Source organism: Cryptomeria japonica, chromosome 3 (genome assembly GCF_030272615.1).
Source record: "Cryptomeria japonica chromosome 3, Sugi_1.0, whole genome shotgun sequence".
Taxonomy (NCBI): Eukaryota; Viridiplantae; Streptophyta; class Pinopsida; order Cupressales; family Cupressaceae; genus Cryptomeria; species Cryptomeria japonica.
Genome location: NC_081407.1, coordinates 719740990 through 719761733, shown reverse-complemented (window position 1 = coordinate 719761733; position 20744 = coordinate 719740990).

Below are 20744 nucleotides of genomic sequence, written 5' to 3'. Positions count from 1 at the left end.
GGGAATAAGAATCCCAAACTGGATCAAGGTACTTAGTCTTTGATTACCCATGTGTGTGCAAGTGGGTTCATTCTAGCTCATATGATCATTGTAATCTTTAGAATCCAGCATGGCGAGCTACATGAGTTACCTTGACTTCAAAAGCATCCTAGATAGAGCATCGCTGCCTGCGAGCGTCCATAGCCCCGACAAGGTTATCGCTGTAATCTCACAAATATTGCTCCATTGCCAGTCAGGCGTCCATAGCCCTGATGGAGTTACTTGCATGTTCCCATAGCCAATCATTATAATATTGGATTTCATTGCATTTTCCTTTTCTTGATATTCATTTTCTTGCTCATGCTTTTGATATTTCTCTTTCTTTCTCTTTATTTTTCTTGCATTGGCTTGTAAGTGATGAAACTTACATGGGTCTGATAATTACAGTGCCGCTGAAGCAAGATTTTAGATTTTTCACTTGCCATGTCTTCAATTTAAGAGATCACAATGATTTAGAGCAATCGATTAAGTGTATGAGATATAGTAATCAAAAGATGTCGGTACCAAGATACGATAAGTGGTTCTTTTTTGGATTGAGTGTGTATCCCAACCAAAAGAAAATGTTAAAGAGGAACAACCTCGAATTCTGAAGCATTTCATGAATAGATATATAGGAAAAGGACTGAACATTAGATTCGAGCATGGGCAAGTATGTGACAAAATGACACAAACACCTATCTCACAAATGAAATATTTTATGCGAAGGATTGAATGAAAGGGATGGAAGGATAGAAAAAAGGTGTTGGATAATAGATAGAATGTTTGAAGATTTGTGCAAGGATAGATAGAAATGTTTTCAGGATGAGTGTTGGTACTTGAGAAGTGATGAAGAGATGGAGGAAAATTGAATTTTGGAACAGAAGGACCCTAAATAGATAGAGAAAATGATAGAAGAATAGTTTTGGAAAGATGTTTAGATAGAGGGTTGAAATAATTTCAAAGATGTGCTCCTCGTTGATCTTTCTTATGGATCATTTGAGGTGATGGATTTGTGGATGGAGGGAAGTAAGGACCCAAGATGGATGAAAGGGATGGAGAGTTTGATTGTTGAATGAAAGGACCTAAGATAGATTTAGAAGAAGAAGAGTTTGACTTTGGATTGAAAGGACCTAAGATAGATTTGGAGGATGAAGAGATTGACTTTGGAATGAAAGGACCTAAGATAGATTTGGAGGATGAAGAGATTCCTTGATCTTGATCTTGACTTGGAGTAGGATCATTTGAGTTTGTGTTTTCTCTTGATTTTGAATTAGAATAGTGGAGGAGATGAAAGGGATATCATGCTCTTGCTTAGGAGATGGATGTTGAATGGGAATCTGCTCTTGAGATGAAAGGGGATCATCATGGATGGAATACCAAAAGATTAGGGGATCATCATAAGATTCTTGATAGGTGGGATCTTGATAAAAAATGGGATTAGATTGGAGAGCCATGATATCATGATCTTGATTTATGCTAGGACTCATTTCCTTTGACTGGGTTTCCTTTTTTTTTGGTTTGATGATGAATGATCAAAGTTGATGCTTTTGATAGGTTGACGTAGAGAAATTTACTCCTTTTGATAAGGGCCATAGGACTAGGTTGTCTCTTCTTTAACTTAGTTTTGTGATGAAGACTTGTTCTTCTCAAAATATGAGGAGTGGTCATACACGAATGATCAATGGTTTCCTTCGATGTTTGGATTGAGATACTTCATTTGGAAACTTAAGTCTACTTTTATCAAATGAAGGTTTAGATGCCCCTTCACGACAAAGTGTGTCAAATGATATGGATAAAGTCTCCCGATATGGAAACTTGATTTGACAACTTAAGGTTTAAACTTGGTATGTTGTTTGATAGAATCCTTTAGATGATGGACCTTTTGATCAAGGTGATGATTATACCTGATTTTGATAGGATAAAGTATTATCTTTAGCTAGTTTTGGATTTGACAACTTTTGTTCTAAGACTGACTTGTTTGATTTGGAAATGATTTCTCTGGTGTTTTGATTTGATTTCTTGTGATCGCGTTTGATATTGGACCTGAAAGGATACTCAAGAAGTTTGAAAACTTTTTCTAGAAAGACTTGTTTTTCTCTCTGGTTTTCTGAGTTTTGACCATGAGCTAAGCCAAAGACTAGATGCGCTAAAAAAAAAATTCTCAATGCGCTAGAGAAAAGACTCCACGTGCTAAGAAGTTGGTCTTATGCGCTAAACTGCCCTGATTTTTCTTTTGCCTTGGTTCAAAAAGGTCATGCACCAATATGAGCCACCAATGCGCTAACTATTAAACCCTATGCGCTAAAGTTTGGCTTCCACACACTAAGCTAATGCTTCAACGCACTAAACTGTTTTCAAGACGCGCTACTTGAAACTACTAGAATTGGATTTCTATGAAGCGCTAATGATAAGACTTAATGCGCTAAGGTGAAGGTCTAATGCGCTAAACTGCCCTGATATATTTTGACTTGGTTGTTTTTTTGCGATTTTTGGAATTTTTAACACTTGTGATTTTGATGGATGATTTCTTTTTGGATACTCAAGCTTACTAAGTCGAATAGATAGAATCTTGATTACTTGGTTTGATATTCCCCTAATCTTGCTGGATGAAAGTCTTTCCTAAAGATAGTTGAAATGCTGATAACCATCTCAAAAGATGTTTTGTTGGATATGGAAATCTTCTCCACTTTATGATTCTTCTTTGTTTGAATTGGCATTTGAGTTTGATTGTTGGATACTTTGCAAGATATTTTAACATTTGTGAAAAGAATACATAGCACACATGAAGACAATGATCATTCTAATGCTAAACATTGAGTGTATATTCTTTTAAGAATGTGTTCAAATCCCCGATGTTATCACTGGTTTGATTTACAACAAAAGACACACTAGATAGACTCTTTACTCAAAGGTCATTGAAAATATCATAGCCCACTAGTCTCGATACTCCGTCAGCTCAAACAACCTTGTCACCCCCTAGAGGGCGCCCGTTTTTTTGCCTTTTGCTAGAAATTAACTCAAAGTGAATTGCTTCACAATTGAGTAGTTATCTTGGGAGATATATGGTGAGTAATCTTGGGGGTGGATTCTTCCCCACCCTTGCACTATGATATTGCCAATGTTTGGCAACTGACTCGGTTCAAAGTTTCTAATGCTAAGGTTCTTAATCAAGCTTCCTGTTTGGTCGTCAGTGATAAACTCCCTCAGAAGGCTTCCCAACCTTTAGAACAAAGGCTTTACGTATTGTAAAGATACTAGGGGAAGGCTAATCACTGCGCACAACCATTGAAAAGGACTTTCGTCACTTTCCACTTTTGATTATAGTGAGTTGGAACACTTGGCATCAAAGTTGTTTCCCACTTAGGTCATTCCCTTCACACTGGCCATAAATGGCTTTAAGAGTTGATTTCAACTCCTCGGGAAGGCAGGCCTGCTAAAGGATGTAAATGCTTGAAGTACAAAAAGCTTAAGAGTGGTTTGGCTTTTTGATCACCCAGTTAAGGGGAGAGCATATACCTTCCATTTTTAAGACAAGACAATCAAGTTGTTCTTTTTAGCCTTCAAGACAATGATTTGATAACTTTTATTTGGAGATGTTGCTCCAACAAGCATGATGTTCTTTTTAACCTTTCATAGCAAAGTGTGTATTTCCAAAACTTTTGTAAAACAAGCCTGGTCAACAAAGTAAATCATGATGTTTGGTCAACAAAATTAAAGTCGATAGGGGAAAACTTTCCCTCTTTGCCTTGCACAAAATGAAGATGAGGTTCTTTTACTTTGCAAAATGAAGTGAATCCTTTTAAACACCAAAGGATGGTGAGGTTATTTTTAAAACTTTTGTCAAAGTAAAGATTGTTGGTTCTTTTTACAGCTTCCAAAATGAAGTGTTTTTCCTCTAATCTTGCAAGAAAGTAAATATGAAGTTTGTTGTTCTTTTTACCTTACAATAAAGAAAAGATGAAGTTTTATTTTAAAACACCAAAAAGGAAGGCATGAAGTTCATTTTATGCATCCAAATTAAATGATGAGGTTTATTTTAACTTTTGCAAAAAGGAGAGTGAGTTCTTTTTAACCAACTTTTGTTGAAAGAATGTAAAAAAAGAAACTTAAAGCCTCTAAACTTGCTCCTTCCCCTGCACAAAAAATATTAGAACCTGCACACAGTTAGTGATCAAATGTTAGTGTGGGCTTACACAAGCCTAAATTCTGATCTTGGTTACAAATTTTACAATTCTGATCCTGAAATGCCCTGAAATTTGACTAAGTCTGAAATTTGAAAGATCTTCCAAAAACTAGATTTTGCATTATAACTCCTAGAGGTCCGAAACCCCTCTCAAACATCCTGACAATATATATGGAATATAACTTAAAATATACGAAAGAGAAAAGAGAAGAGGAAATGTCACTTATACTTAAATGTTATATTCCATATATATTATGCCTCCCACAAGCCTAATTTTTGACTTTGTCATAAATTTTTAGCTCTGCCAACTCTATGCGCTAAGAAATGATGTCTATGCGCTAAGAAAAAGCACCTATGCGCTATTATGTGCCCCCAATGCACTAAGCTATTTTCTCGATGCGCTATTCTATTTTTCTCTCACGTTGATACCTACAGAAAACTATTAGAAATATGATGCGCTAAGGAAAAGACTTCACGCGTCATAGAATAGACTGCACATGCTAAATAGTGAGCCGGATGCGCTATCTAACAGACCCGACGCGCCAAACTATTTTTCAGATGCACTACTCTATTTTTCTCCCATGTTGATACCTATAGGAAAAGATTAGTGGAGGTCATGCGCTAAAGAAAGAACTTCACACGCTAGAGTATAGACCCCACGCGCTAAACAGTAAGCAGGATGCACTAGACTGTTAACCAGATGCGCCAGGGAATGTTTCCCACGCGCTGATTCCCGTTTCCCACAAACCTGCAAATGTGGTTAAATTCAAAAACCAATTTGATATATGGGGTCTAGCCCCACGGTGGGTGCCAGAAATGTATGCAAGAAAAGCGGGTCGATAGAACTCAATATGTGAAAAACGGAGCTCTATGGAGCCTTGCTCACACACACATAGGACTTCTTGGTGCAAGCTATGGAGTGATGAAGCATCACTCAGCTTCCCAAGGTGGGTCCCATGGTTCACTATCTTACACGGTCCCTCAAACCAATGTTTTTGCTCTCAGATCACTGAGCAAAATGGTTTAGAGATGGCAAATGCAAGAATGAGGGATGCTTTGATAGATTTTAGAATGAAATGCATCCTAAGCTATGCATGATTCTAGAAATGCAATAAACTAGCTATAAGATGACAAGGTTAGTAAACAAACTATCCTAACATTTTATATATTAGTTAATGATTTAAGCTAATGATAAAGAAAGTACTCTAAACATGCATATTTAGATTAATTTCTATCTAAAAAAGAGGCTAAAACGATGAGCATAAAATGGTATGAAAGCTTGAATGTATTTGAGCATAAGTATGATACTACAAACTTGGATCCTATATGTCAAAATGGAGGAATGAGAGCTCTATTTATAGCAAAAATAGGACAATGGATGGTCAGGATTGAAAAGGTTGATCAAGGGTTGAGTTTGAAAGTTGGGGATCCATGTTTGCAATTTGCACCAATGAAATGGTGACAAGTGTCAACATAGGGTTGGGTTGAGAGAAGGGGTTAGAGGCATTAAATGCCTGAGAAGACCTTATGGTTATCTAGAGAGTAAGGTTCAAGCTTAAGTTAGGCTTGCCCATTGGATTAAGAGTTAATCCAAGGATAAACCCTTGTGCAAATGATTAAGAGATAATCATGGTCAAAGCATTAAAGGCTTGATGAGACCCTTGGGTTGGATGAAGGTTAAGTTAGGCAAAAAGTCTCTAACCATGTAAGAGGGTTGAATTAACCATTAATGGTTTGGGAGACTTTGGAAAATTAAGTGGTTGAAGACTTGAAGCCTTTAATGGTTATCAAAGACTTTAAGGGTTTGAGAAGTGACTTCCCTTTGCTTTGGGATGTGACAAAGTTTAGAAGATGGGTTAGGCTAATTAGAAGCGATTAGAAGAGTCTAGAAGGGATTAGAAATAGGTTTTAGAATGCAAGTGGGAGATGTAGGAAAATGCAAGTGGATGGAGGGATAATAGGATTTAATTGAAATAAAGTTAATTTAATTCAATTTGGTTGCAATTTGGGGAAATTAAATAAATTAGATTTATTCAATTTAGGATAACTATTTAATTAAATTTGAATTTAATTAAAAGTGGATAGGGGGGATTTAATTGAATAAAATGATTTATTCATTAAATGGTATAGTGAATTTAAATTAAATAAATTGAGTAATTTACTTAATTAAATAGAGGAATGCGGGTAATTTAATTAAATTGGATTTAATTAAATAGAGAAATGAACATAAAATATTCATTTAGGAATATGGTCATTTTTATATGTCTACAACTACAATAACATCTTATAATTACCTCTCACTTTTCTCAATCTACCTTTCCCAATCAAGTACTCCCCTTTGAATTTGTTAATGGGTTTGGGATCCCAAATGTGATCTACGTGGATCTTTGTTGCAAACTTAGAAAGATATTCAGTAATGTACACTATAGTCTGGTATACCATATATCCCTCCATCATAGAACCCTCATGATGTGCTCTTTGTCAAACCAAAGCCTTCAAATATGTCAAGTGCCTCTCAACCATCCACATTGACCTAGTGTGTATAGGTCCACACAATTCAATCTCCTCAACTTGGTGTATGGGATAGTGTTTTTGTGCATTGAAAAAAGTTGAAGGTAGACACTTTTGCATTTCACACATTAGATGAGAAATTTTTCTCTTCGAATATTTTATATCTTCTTTATGGATGTATTTAGATGACAACCACCTACAAGAGATTCAAAACACAAAAATATATAAACGAGAATTTACAAAATAATATTCAATATATTACATTACAAGTAAAATAAATCGCAAATATAATATCTATACAAAAAATTGAACAAACATCACTACTTACCTCATGTATTTTCCAAGACCATATATGACTTGCTTGACATTATTGTCGAAGTGGTCTGGGAGAGATAGAGGTAGAACGTACTGCAACAATTATAAAATAATTTTTTCATTGTTTTCTAACATAATACAATGAAAAGTACATGCGTAGTATACAAATATATAGTAAATACACAAAAACATGAATTACCTTAATGAGGGTATGCCAATCATGCGTTTTCATCCTTGGCCCAAATTCACTTTTCTTTGATAAGAAATTGTTTATGTTCATAACAAATCCTGTGGGAAATCAAATTTTTCGTATGACTTCTTTTATAGCATTGCTTTGCTGCTCCATTAATAACCAAGGAAGGGTACTTATATTAATCTGGTCTCCACTGTTATTTGATTGAATGACATTTTTCATTGCATGATTGGATTCCTGAATGTCACTACAAATTTTGACAATTTTTTCTTTGTCATGCCTTTCATCTAATATTTTCCATAATGTCTCTGTTATATTCTTTCCAATATGCATAGTATCAAACAAATGCACAATTTGTAGCTACTCGTAGTAGGACAACCTACTAAATTGTCTAGGATAACTCTTTAGTCCCTTTGGAAGGTGGTTATCCATGCCTTGATGACCTTCATGATCATCAATTACATCATTAGTAAACAAAACATGATAGAAAAATAAAAATTCCAAACATAAACCATTAGATGGAATGACATTACCCTCACGATTAATTCTATTATATTCCAACTTCCATAGGTGAGGTGTCATTCTTCGTGGCTTTGATGTAGTCTCTTATTTCCCATTGAAAAGATGTTTTTCAGTATTCCGATACTTATGATTTTTGTGGAGGAAGTGCCTATACTCATCAAACACCTGCTTTCCTAAACTTTTTGAATGACGAGATTTCATCTTTGGAGCACAAACTGGACATGCAAATTTTTCCTTTGTTTGAAGACCTCGAAGATAATGTATAATTAGATTAAATATGTAATTTTTTAAAATTATAATTATCATGTGCAACTTGAACACTATAACATACCACAAAAATGTGTTAGCCCTGGGGCATCATGTATTGTCCATACAAGCATTGCATGGAATTGAAATTATCTTTGTCCTATTGGTCTAGAGATGTCATACATGGTGAGATCATTCCATAACTCCAAAAAATCGTTGATAAGAGGCTCAATATATACATTCACATCTTTAATTTGGCACTTACCTAGTTGAATGAACAAAAATGCTACATAATTTTATGGCCATTTTACTGCAATATTTATAATTAAATGTAGATGACTATTAAATGAGAAAATACTTGGAACAATCATTGCCAACATTATGTGCTCCCTCTTTATTGACATCCATGGAGGAATGTTATTGATGATAACAAAAACAGGCCACACTGAGTAAATAGAGCTCAACTCTCCAAATGGATTGACACCATCCGCTGCCAATGAAAGCCTGAGATTACGAGGTTCTTCTTTAAAGTGTGGCCGCTTTTCCTCTATGTGCATTAATGTTTAACCATCCACAGGCATTCAAATAATTTCATCCAGACTTCAATTGTGTGCATGGTAATCCATAAATTGTTCCAAGCTAGTGCACTTGAATACTCATTGCATACGTGGAATAATGAGAATATAACAAAGAACCTTGCGAGGCACCTTTTTTGTTATTTGATATGTTCAATATCTATTGATATGACATTCAGGGCATTCAGTTCGAAATTCATGTTGTTTGTGATATATAATATGATCATTGGGACAAGCATCTATTGCTTGATACTCCATTCCAATGTCTTTCATAATGGTAGATAATTCTCGGTATGAGCGAGGTAGAATATTTGATGGTGGTAACAAAAACTCACCTATCAATATAAAACAAAAAATATAATTTATTAATATAAAGAATATTAATGGTACATGATTCACCTTTTATTAACTATAATGACATATATGACATACCTTAACATACGTGAGATTGTTATGTTGGATAAACCATTCATAACCTTCAAGTTCACCAACAACAATACAACAAAGAGAAGAGTTGTTTGGGAGCCTTCATAAAGGGCCTCATATTCCTTCTCAAGTAGAGGTAAATCATGAACAACATCAAGGTCATCTTGATCATCATGATCACCTGTGCCAGTACTAAATGTGTCATGGATCAATGTATTTGTACCATCATCTTCAATTGTGTTTTCTGGCGCATGATCATCATCTTCCATGGGATCATTATCTCTAGCTTCGATATTCACACCTCCATGTTCCTCCACTTCAAAACATAATCTCTAGGTTGTGTTGGTCCATATCATGTGCCCAAGGGTGCTCGACCTATATAAAAATGATCAACATAAATAAACCATGATCATGATCTTATCATCAAGTGATTTCTTATGTATATAAATTGTTAAAATGATATAATGAACAATTTACCAATGGATGATAATTATGTCCCATTCAATGTGACCATGATGCCTTTAATGTTTCTTAGTTGTTTTGATTAGAAGTCTTCTATTCTTTAAGCCCTTACAAATTTTGCAGGGACAATAACATTTTCCGTCACCTTTTCTTTTCAAGTTAAACCATAATCTAGCAATTCTCCCCTTATTTTGTTCTTCGCTGATATTATCTGACATGGTCTTTCTTCATAGGCAAAAAATTAAGGCTATGGAAAAATTGCAAATCGAACCAAAACCATTTAACTCTTCTTTTTCATCTTAAAACATTGAAATTGATAAAGAATGTATTTAATGTATCTAGTGGTCACAAATTATTTTGAGATAGATGTTCAATCATTAGAAGTTCAACATAAATTCTTTTTCCTCTCCCACCAACTCTTCCTCCCTCCCTCTTTCTCTCCCTCCAAACAAAAGATGTTGAGTGTAGATGCTAAATGGCATCAACAGAATTGCCCTCATCATAGCGTTGAAAAAAAATACTTAAGGAGGCAAACAGTTGGAGTGAGATGATTATAAGCACCATCAACTATTCATTGGAATTATTCTGAGTGCAGTCAACTTGAGTGAATCAGGTAGATTCATTGAGGATAGCTCATTCAATAGTTAGATTTGCATCCATTGGATTAGGCATTGAACGCAGGGCTTCACATTAGACTTTAGTTAGTGACTGTGATCAGTCACCAATCAGATAAGTATATTTGATATCTGCTCATGTAATTCAAACGTTATATTGAAATATTTGATCTGAACTTAATATTGGGTTTTTCCTCCAATTTGGAGGTTTTCCTAGGGTAATCTGCGTGTGTTGTCTTGTGTTTTTGCTTGTATTTTTTATTTCTAAGTTTTATTTTTACTTCTGATCACTAAAATTATCACCTTCTATATAAGTGAGAGGGTACCTTAAGGTGTTCATAGTGATCCTTGAGAATGGAATGAACTCACAATTTTAGTAATTCACTATGTTACAAGTAAGACAAAATTACTTGGAGAAGTGAGGACACGTTTGAATTTTATAAGGTGTCTAGAGTTTCTTCCTAGAGGGGATCTTACTAGTATATTGATGATAATAGATTATTTATTAGAGTTTTTTCCTAATTCAGTTTTCCACAAGGTAAATCATTGGCATTATGTCCTTGTCATGTGGTGTTTCTTTTAAATCTAGTATGTAATTGCTAACTAAATTTTCAATTTGAATAAAGGGCCTTTTCACCTTACCAATTTATTTGATTCAAGTCCTCCTGAGGTAAATGCCATGATATTGGAAAAAATGAAAAAATAATCAGAACCCAGGTTCCTAGCAAAATGAGGAAACAATTTCATCCCATGATAGGCACAGTCCACATTTATAAATTGCAAATTTAGCAAAAATCAAGGGGGCAAATGCTTAAAATTTTATGATCTCCTTGCAGTTACCCAAAAGATGTTATGTTAAATCTATTTCTATTTATAATTCTTTGATGTATAATGAGAGTATTGTTAATCATGTTAATACTATTTGGTATTCTAATTCATCCCCTGTTCAATGGGATAAGTTGTTTCAGAATATTTGGAACTCTCTTGTTGCTCCTAAAAAGAAATATTTTAAATGGTTGCTTCTACTTGATAAGTTACCTATCGGATCTAAACATTCTAATGATGATTTGTGTAACATTTGCAAGGTTAAAGAGACAGTTAGACATATTTTCTTTGACTGCTCTATAGCTAAGGAGGTTTGGAAGTTGTTTGGGTTTATTGTTCCTTGGCATATTAGCATACTTGATATTGTATCTAGTTTTATTAAAGGACTTAAAAAAGACACTAATCAGTTCTAGAATTTTCTTTCATGTGAAATTCTTTGGTACATTTGGAGGATTAGAAATTTAGAGAAGTATCAAGGGATAGAAAGGGCCCTTACTGAGTCTTTTCGTAGACTCACATTCCATACTCAAATTACAAAACTTCAGTCTATAACCTTCACAAACTAGGCAAAATGATGTCGCAAGTATGAAAGTATTCTTAGAATTAGTTATAAAGAATTTGAAATGTTAGTTATGAAATGATGTTTCAATATAATATACCAAATTGAAATACTTAAACATAGAAAAATTGCAAAACAAATCAAAACCATTGAACATTCAACATAGTAAGATCATGAACAACAGTCATTGATAGATCACAAGAGAAACAACTATATTACAACAATGTCAAAGCACTTTGATAAGATCTGATAGCACATAATTTTTCCAATTAATTATGCTCTTAAAAATGCTATTCTCTTATATTTTTTCTTTTGATTTTATACATTGAACACTTTCTATCATAACAATAGTTACTGTTGGGTTTTATGTGATGGTTGACATGGATGAGCTTTCACTTTGACAAGTCTTGGCAAAATATATATTTCAAAAGAATCTCAGGGAACATAATGAGAAAAAGAAGAGCCCCTATGTATGTTAGAGGTTTTGTTTAGTTTATATTGAATCCATTAACCAAATTATTAATATTTGTATTCCTAAGAAGTAAAAGTTGCAAATAATTAAAAATTGCATTATCGGGTTAAGTTATCCCGATAAGAATACTTGAACAAAAAAGACCAACATTCGATGAGGGTATCATATACTGATAAAGGCAATGAAGAAAATCCATCGACAAAGGTTATAACAAAAAAAAGGTCATCAACATAACCAAAGGGATCGAGATGTGTTATTTTGAGTTACCCTGATGCCCAAAAAAGACATCGGGAAAGCATGTACTGATGGAACATACTTCATCGAGAAAGCTTTGCCTATTGTTTTAATTCATTCCAAGCTATCCCTATACCTGATGGAAGAGTTGATCGATTAAGTGGAATGAGGATGTCATCACGAAGACCTATGGCGATGGAACTGACTACAAAGGGAAGAGTTGTGCCAAAGGAGAAAGTCATCGGGGAAACAATGCTAATTGCTATGACTTCTAATGATCTAACCCTACGTCCGATGGGAGTATTGGGTTGACTTACACCGATACAATAGAAGATAAGTTATCGGCTAAGGATATCCCGATAAAGGAGAGTAAAGTACCAAAATAAAAGAAGGGTTCTGCAGGTGGCACCAAAAGGAAGTATACATCAGAGAGACACATGTCTTCGAGCTGTTGCCATATCTGAATTCAAAACCAAAATAGTGATTTCTTATTTAATGCTTGTAGCAGGTACATCTATGGTTCAGACGAGGCAGTTTATGAGAAACTCATCAATGCAAAGTTGTATGTAGATGCATTGGACATATAAACTAAAATTGCCTAATCTGAGTGTCACACAAGAGAAAGATAATGCACAAAGAGAATACATTGAGTTTCCGAAAACTAGAGCGAAGAATTGTGATTACAGAGATGGACACTTCAAGTTCAACTGGAAAGAAAAGGCTAGCAAAGAGCTCAAAATCTAAGGGAAAGAAGACTGAGATAGAGGATGTGCCTCCTGTTAGAAGATTGAATGAAGACATAATTCAACAAATGCAGGCACTCGACTCGAAGTCCAGAAGGTCAAAGCAACACCTACCTGGAAGGGACTAGTTGGAAGATAGATACAAAGAGGTCGGGGATGTCTGGACTAAGGTGAGGGGACACAAATTGTTCATGTTCCATTATCTGAGAAGAAACAAGGAAATTTCGCTTTGCAATCCTTGGATGATGAATTTGGGTAAGTTAATTGTCCCAAATATCTTTGTGAACATAAGGTTGTTGGAGTTTCTAGTTAGAAATTACAATTTTGTGAAGAGATACATTCAATTCCCAAATGGTGATGCATGCATTAGTTTTTCTGCGGGTATTGTGAATGAAGTTTTTAATTTAGGTCCCAACCTCGACAAACCCCTGTCCTTTGGGGAGTTAGAGGAAGAATATCTTAGGATGGACACTACATACACTGGTTGGAAAATTGTTATTTATAAAATACAGCCAGGGTAATTGACTGAGGAAGATGGGCCACCATTTAGCATTAATTTATTTAAACACTACTTGCAGTATACATACATGTCATGCAGGCAAGTAGGAGGAGTCGAGGTGCCTAATTTGGCGACTACCAAGCCATTGGTTTTAGCTTCTGACATACAAATGTATGAGCCCAGGACTTTTTGACTATGCTGCATATCTGGTAGAGAAGTTACATGAAGGTTTTCTAAACCTTAAAGATAATAGGAACCCTACCTTCAAATTTTATTCATTGTTAATGCATTTGGTTTTGTTCTATGGACGTGTGAAGGGTTTGTGGCTAGAAGATTTAAAATTGAATACAACGAATGAGGAAGGTGAAGAACAACCCATGCAATTATGGACATCTCTTTGGGATTCTTGGTATATGAGATCCAATTATATTAAGTTTGAAGAACTTATTGTGAAACCACTGTACAAGATATATGGGGTTCCATGTGAAGGATCTATCTCTGATGAAATTAAGATATTTTTCAGGCCTAAGGATTGTGATGAAAGGCAAATTGTTGACCATAACTGGGGAGATTAGTTTGTAAATAAAGATTTCACATGTTTCAGAATATATGGATTTCAAGGAAGCCCTTATATGTTGCCTAAATTAGTTCCAGATAGAATAGCCTACTTAGAGATTGTAAGGCAGTTGAGTGTGTCAAATGCTAAACATTTTTCGGATCAGCGTAAACAAGACTTCTTGCCCGGAACACTAAGTTTTGGAGATTTTACAATAGTGTCTACTAAAGCTTATGATATAATTGATAGAAAATTGATGGAAGAATACAACTTATTTGAGCACTATGCCAGGAAGAATTATGATCCTGAAGGTTATATTCATTCTTGCAAGAAAAAGAAAAACTTGGGAGATTATCTACACTCAAGTATGGAGGCTAAAGATATGTTTAGGAAAATGGAGGATGCAGAAGCCCAAGAGGTAATTGATAGACTGAACAGAGAATTAGCAGAAAAGAGACAAAGATTGCAGGAAATGGAAACTGAGGAGGAGGAAGCAGAAAGTGAATCAGATGAAAATGCAACCATCTCTAGGTATCAAGTACCAGCAAGGGAAGAAGAGCCCAATGTGAAAGAGGAAATTGTGACAAAATTGGAGGTTCATGTTGATTCTAGGTTAGAGGAATATTATGCCTTTGTTGCAGATGATTTCTTTATACAATCAAAATAATTTAAATCATTTTTGTACAATTTCAAAGGAAAGAAGTTGAGGGATTCTATTCCCAACATTACACTAGAAAATGAAGTTGAACCGTTGAGGAAGTTAATATAAAAAATAGATGCTGAATTGGCCACAATGACTCCTCAAAATGGGAAACAACTACTTACAAAGGATGGAGTGATCTTATTTCTTGGATGGGATCTTAGTGCTTTGTTTATTTTTGATAGTTTATTACATTCAGAGAATAAGGAGTTTAAATTAGATATGCAAGATGTAAATGATGTGTTCATTGGATCAAGGTTCGAACAAGATGAGGAAGCGTTATTGTTATGCGCTTTATATCCTCCTCATAAAAGACCTAAGATTATTGATGTTGAGAAGACCTATGGCCATATGATGAAGCTTAATGTTGGGGAGATTGATCCCATTGTTTCTGTAGATATCGGAGTAGATATCTCAAAGTTTAACAAGGTACAAATTGTCATGACAATAAGAGAAAGAAACCAATATAAAGGATTGTATGAAGAATTGCTGAGAACAAGTGGGTAACTAGTGCCAATGGTTCTTTCTCCTGATAACTCACAGTGGAATAAAAAGTGTGAGGAATTACAACAAGAAAACAAGAAGATTCTTAAACAGATGCAAAGTGTGAGGACAGATACTGGCTTTGTATTGTTAACCAAAATATTTGAGACTTTGCAAGGCTTTCTGGAAGAGTTTTGGACAAATTTTCAGAAGAACATGGATAATTTTGTCTCACACAACATGATTCAAAATAGATTGGGGACTAGACTGCATGATAGAACAGTAGCCAAAGCAGAAAACAAGGAGATTGAAAAGATAAAGAAGTTGTTGGCAAGACAATAAATTTGATGAATAGTTATAGATTGAGTATGATTAGTGCAAGCACATAACTTGCGATAGTTTCCCAGAATTGGTTGATCAGAAAGGTGAGATTAAAGATAAGGATAAATGGATCTCAGAATGCCAAAGTCTTCTCAATGCTGCCCTTGATATTGCCTGGATTGATGGAATTGAATTAAAAAATACTATAGAACAAATGGAGAATTTTTTCACATTGGAGAGCATTGTCAGAGACATAATCCATGATGTAGATACATACAAGTCGAAAAAATACCTGGAGCACATTTAGAAATGTGGCAAGATGCTGGGAGATCATACTTGATTTTTAAAAATGTCTCAAGGAAATGTTAGTTTTTTAGGTAGTTAGTCTTTAGTTAGACTTAGTCAAGTTTAAATCCAAATGAAAGGGTATGCCCTTTCATTCTGGAACTGAATCTCATCTATATTTTTTACTCTGTCAAGACAATATTTTATGCGGTGCTTATGTAGTTTATTTTTTAAGAAAGACAATATCAAGTAGGTGGATGGCAATATTTATTGAAATCAACTAGTTTTATTATTTATTTTCAATATAAAGATCAAGTGTTCTTCATCTTTGATGGTATCTACTTTTGATTGATTAGTTCCCTACGATAAATCTATTCAATTAGATTGCTTCAATGTTCTATCTTATGTTATTGTGATTGAGATTAATTTTCAATTTGAATATCAGTTTGAAGGATTGGTTGGCAAGCTTCAAATTGTCTTATTGTTCTTTCGGATTAAATTTAAATTCAATAAGACTAACTGCATATTATATTCTGATTACAACTCATATAGATGCCTTTGACATGATGATGTTATTGTGATCGAGATTAATTTTCAATTTGAATATCAGTTTGAAGGATTGGTTGGCAAGCTTCAAATTGTCTTATTGTTCTTTCGGATTAAAGTTAAATTCAATAAGACTAACTGCATATTATATTCTGATTACAACTCATATAGATGCCTTTGACATGATGATCTTGGTTTATTTTTTGGAAATGCTAAACTGGTGAAAAGACATTGTGCTATATGTAATCAGTTGATTATCTTATGTTTATTTCAATACAAAGATCAAGTGTTTTTCATCTCTGATGGTATTTATCTTTTTAATTGTTTGATTAATTCCCTATGATAAATCTGTCCATTTAGATTGTTTCAATGCGCTATCCTATGTTATTATAGTTTGGGTAAAGTTTTAGTTTGATTATCAGTTTGAAGGATTGGATGTCAAGCTTCATTTTGTGTTATTGGTCTTTCAAAGAAAAGTTAAATTCAGTAAGACTAACTACAAAATTATGTCAGGGGTGAAGGCATTGGTCTACTATTGTTTGAAGATAATTTAATCAGGTATTTTCAGAGTAATCTCAATTAAGAAATCATACATAATAAAGTAACCTTTAATTTAAAGCATTCATTTACAAGCAAGCAATTCAAAGTTTTTAGTAATTATTTAATTGAAGTGACATAAACCTTGGAAACATTCAATTCCAATTAGGCATACTTGACAACAATGTGATTAATACCCATAAAAAGTCTCTTCTCAATCTTCAAAACACCCTTACAAGACAACAACTTAATAGACACCAACCATACTTTGAGGAAGACAAACATGACAAAGGATGCCCTTCTCTTGTAATGAAGCCAATCGCTCCAGTCAATCTCTTAATATCATTGTTAAAAACTTATCCTCCAATTTATAGAAAGATCCAATGGTTCAAATGAAAGTTATGATAATTCTTCCAAAACTTTTGTCATATGAACCAGCCAAGAAAATCGTTGAGGATGTATACTGTGAAGATGCAGGACAAGATATAGATGATATGGATGAGGAAACACAATAAATGATAGTTGAATGTGTCAAAAATATTCTGTGTGTTAAAGGCCCTTGATATTGATGAATATTCTAGAAGTGTGGAACAACGAACATCCAATAAAAAGCGGGAAACTCTTGCTAACATAAAGATTGAATCGGCAATATGAATGTAAATAAAAATAAATAATTTTCTACAATTCATGGGTTAAACTCTATTTTAGTTTCTCTTTATATCTCTATGCTATGGAAATGCCCTTAAGGTTTTTTTAAAAATAACTTTTGTCTCTATGCCTACAATTTGTTATGTTTTTTTTTTTAAATCTAATTTTTTTCCGATTTTTATTGATGCACATGAACTAGCCAAGAAAATGGCTGAGGATGTATATTGTGAAGATGCAAGACTAGATATAGATGATATGGATGAGGAAACACAAGAAATGGCAGTTGAACATGTCAAAAAATATCCCCATGTGTTAAAGGCCCTTGATATTGATGAATATGCTAGAAGTGTGGAACAACGAACATCCAATAAAAAGCGGGAAACTCTTGCTGACATAAAGATTGAATCAACAATATGAATGTAAACAACAAAAAATAATTTTCTAGAATTCATGGGTTAAACTCTATTTTAGTTTCTCTTTATATCTCTATGCTATGGAAATGCCCTTAAGTTTTTTTAAAAAATAGTTTTTGTCTCTATGCCTACAATTTGTTATGTTTTTTTTAAATCTGATTTTTTTCCCATTTTTTCCAAAAAAATCTAAAACTTTTGGTTTGCTGATTTTTTCCCCAAATGATTTTTGCTACTATGATATAAAGAGCCATCCTAGGATGAGGAATTTTATTTGCTAACTAGAGAAAATGAAGAGACCCTTTCAGTGGGGAAAATTGTACAACCAACTACCCATAGAGTCATAAATAATCGTATAAAAGTTGCTTCCATACAAAGGGCTATTTTGAGGGCTGGAAGGGTTTACAGTCACAGAGATTTTTCAAATAGGTAATGGTTACAGTAACCAACCAAGATGGTGTTGACATAAACCTACTAGCATCACATGAATAGATGTTTTCTCCTCTGCAATTTGTAGTTGGCCTTGGACCTAGAAAAGATGCTTCCATACAAAGGGCTATTTGAGGGCTGGAAGGGTTTACAGTCGTAGAGAATTGTTCACCCCTCTAGAAGCTATGAAGCAACTTGTCATTATAACTGGCAGCCGCAGAATGGAGAGGTTAAGGAGGTTGAGGATCCATATATCACCAAAGCGGATACCATTAAACAAAGTGAACAAGAGAATACAAGGAAAGAAAAGGAACTTGCAAAAAAATCTTGATGACAAGAATGAAAGGACCAACCTCTTGGACAGTTGTTGTCGAGAATCTATCTGCAACAATTGTGCCCTAATAATTGCCCTAATTTTAAGTTTTACTCATTATTGATGCATTTAATCTTATTCTATGGATGTTTTAGGGGTATGTGGCCTGAGGAATTGAGGCTTAACATTAGAAACAACCAAGGGGAGGATCAACACGTTTAATTATGGACTTCTGTTTGGGATTCTCATTACACAAGATCAAATTATAACTGAATCAAGATCTAAAGATTTTGATGGCAGAAAGATAGTGAAACATAATTGGGGCGATTGGTATGTCTAGCGACTTGTCTTTATAACTGGCAGCCACAAAATAAAGAGGTTAAGGAGGTTGAGGATCCATATTTTGCCAAAGTAGATACCATTAAATAAAGTGAAGAAGAGAATGCAAGGAAAGCAAAGGAACTTGCAAAAAAATATTGATGACAAGAACGAAAGGACCGACCTTTTGTATAGTACACAACATGAAGAGCAGGAGGTAAGAGGTAGTAAAAATAATGGTGATGGTCATTGTGGATCAATGACACCACCGTCTGTTGTTGCAATTTTCCTCAATTTGAATTTGGTGAGTAAAGTACAGTGAATTCCTTGGGGTTTACGGTTTTCAGCTCCAATGAGTTGCTTCCTATGAACGATGAATTTGCAAGGAAGAGGTTCTGCATTCGATTCTCAACAGGGACTCATGAGAAAGAGAAAGAGAAGATTGTGAATGAGAAAAGGTCTCTTGTCGTTACCACGGGCAAATTCTTTATCAGCATCTATTTGCAGCAATTGTGCCCGCTTTCTCCCAATTTTCACACCCTGATGAGCCCATGTATAATGATGGCACATAGTTACTTTAAAAAAAAAATACCATGTGTTTGTTGGAATTTTGACATGAAATACGAAGTCTGCACTATCGACAAAAGTCAACCTGATGGTAACACAACTAGAAGCATGTCATCGAGATATAATACACCAGAGAAGTCCATCAGCATAACACACACTAGCGAGAAAGTAGAGATCATGTATTTCTGATAGCCGATGATGCTATCAGGTAAGACAATTCCCAATGGACACTGGAAAAAGTAAAAAGCATCGGCAAAGGTTAAGATGATATAGGGTCAAAGATTATGTTGAGGAGACATAATGTATCGGTAGGAGCTACGCCAAGGGAAAAGACATCGGGGAAATCATTCCCATCACTTGAACACATTTTAAGCTATCCCAATGGCTTATGAGACTAGCGGGGTAACTCACACTGATCAACAGGAAGAGAGGTCATCGGTTTATGTTATCCCGATGAGTAAGAAGACATCTAGAGGCTGTGAAAATCATCGGACCAACATATGCCGATCAACAGGTAAAATCCATGCTCGTTGGAATGTCGAGGTGAAATTTTAAGACGCCAATTTTTAGTCGGAATTCCGATATGAAATTTTACCACGTAAGAATTCTGACGAACACAGGGCAATTTAAAAAAAAACAAATCAATCCGACAAAGAAAAATAAATTCCATAGATCGTCGGAAATGCTCATCAGAATTTGAAGGCCAAATGTATTAGTGGTACAATAGGGACTTCCTCTCAAGTTCCTATTCAGATTAGGGCTCTGCAGATCTCAGTGCAGCAGTTGTAGGCACAAGGTTTGGCGTAGCAACAATAGATTACTCAACTGCAGACCAAGATAAATACTGTGATAGAGTGATAGAGACGAGTGGAGGCCCTTGCTAATAGATTAGATAGAGAAGCTGTAGGTACCTCCCTCCAAGATACTCTTAGGGAGATACAATACTCGACCAAGGAGGCTGAGTATTACTAGCGTTTATATGAGGATCCGGTTCCTCAAGAGTGGAGAGCACCTAATTATGCTATAGTTTCATCCACCCGATCTGGACGCAGTTATACCAGGATGGAGAGTAGAGGTGTGATGAGACTGGTACAATGTGATCCTCCTAGTGGGGACCCAAGAGCGAGGACATCTACTGTGAGACCTTCTGCCTTTGGAGATAGTCATACTTGATTATCCCATTTTGTGATATAGATCATCTTTGATGTACTTATAGACATGATATTTAGTTGTA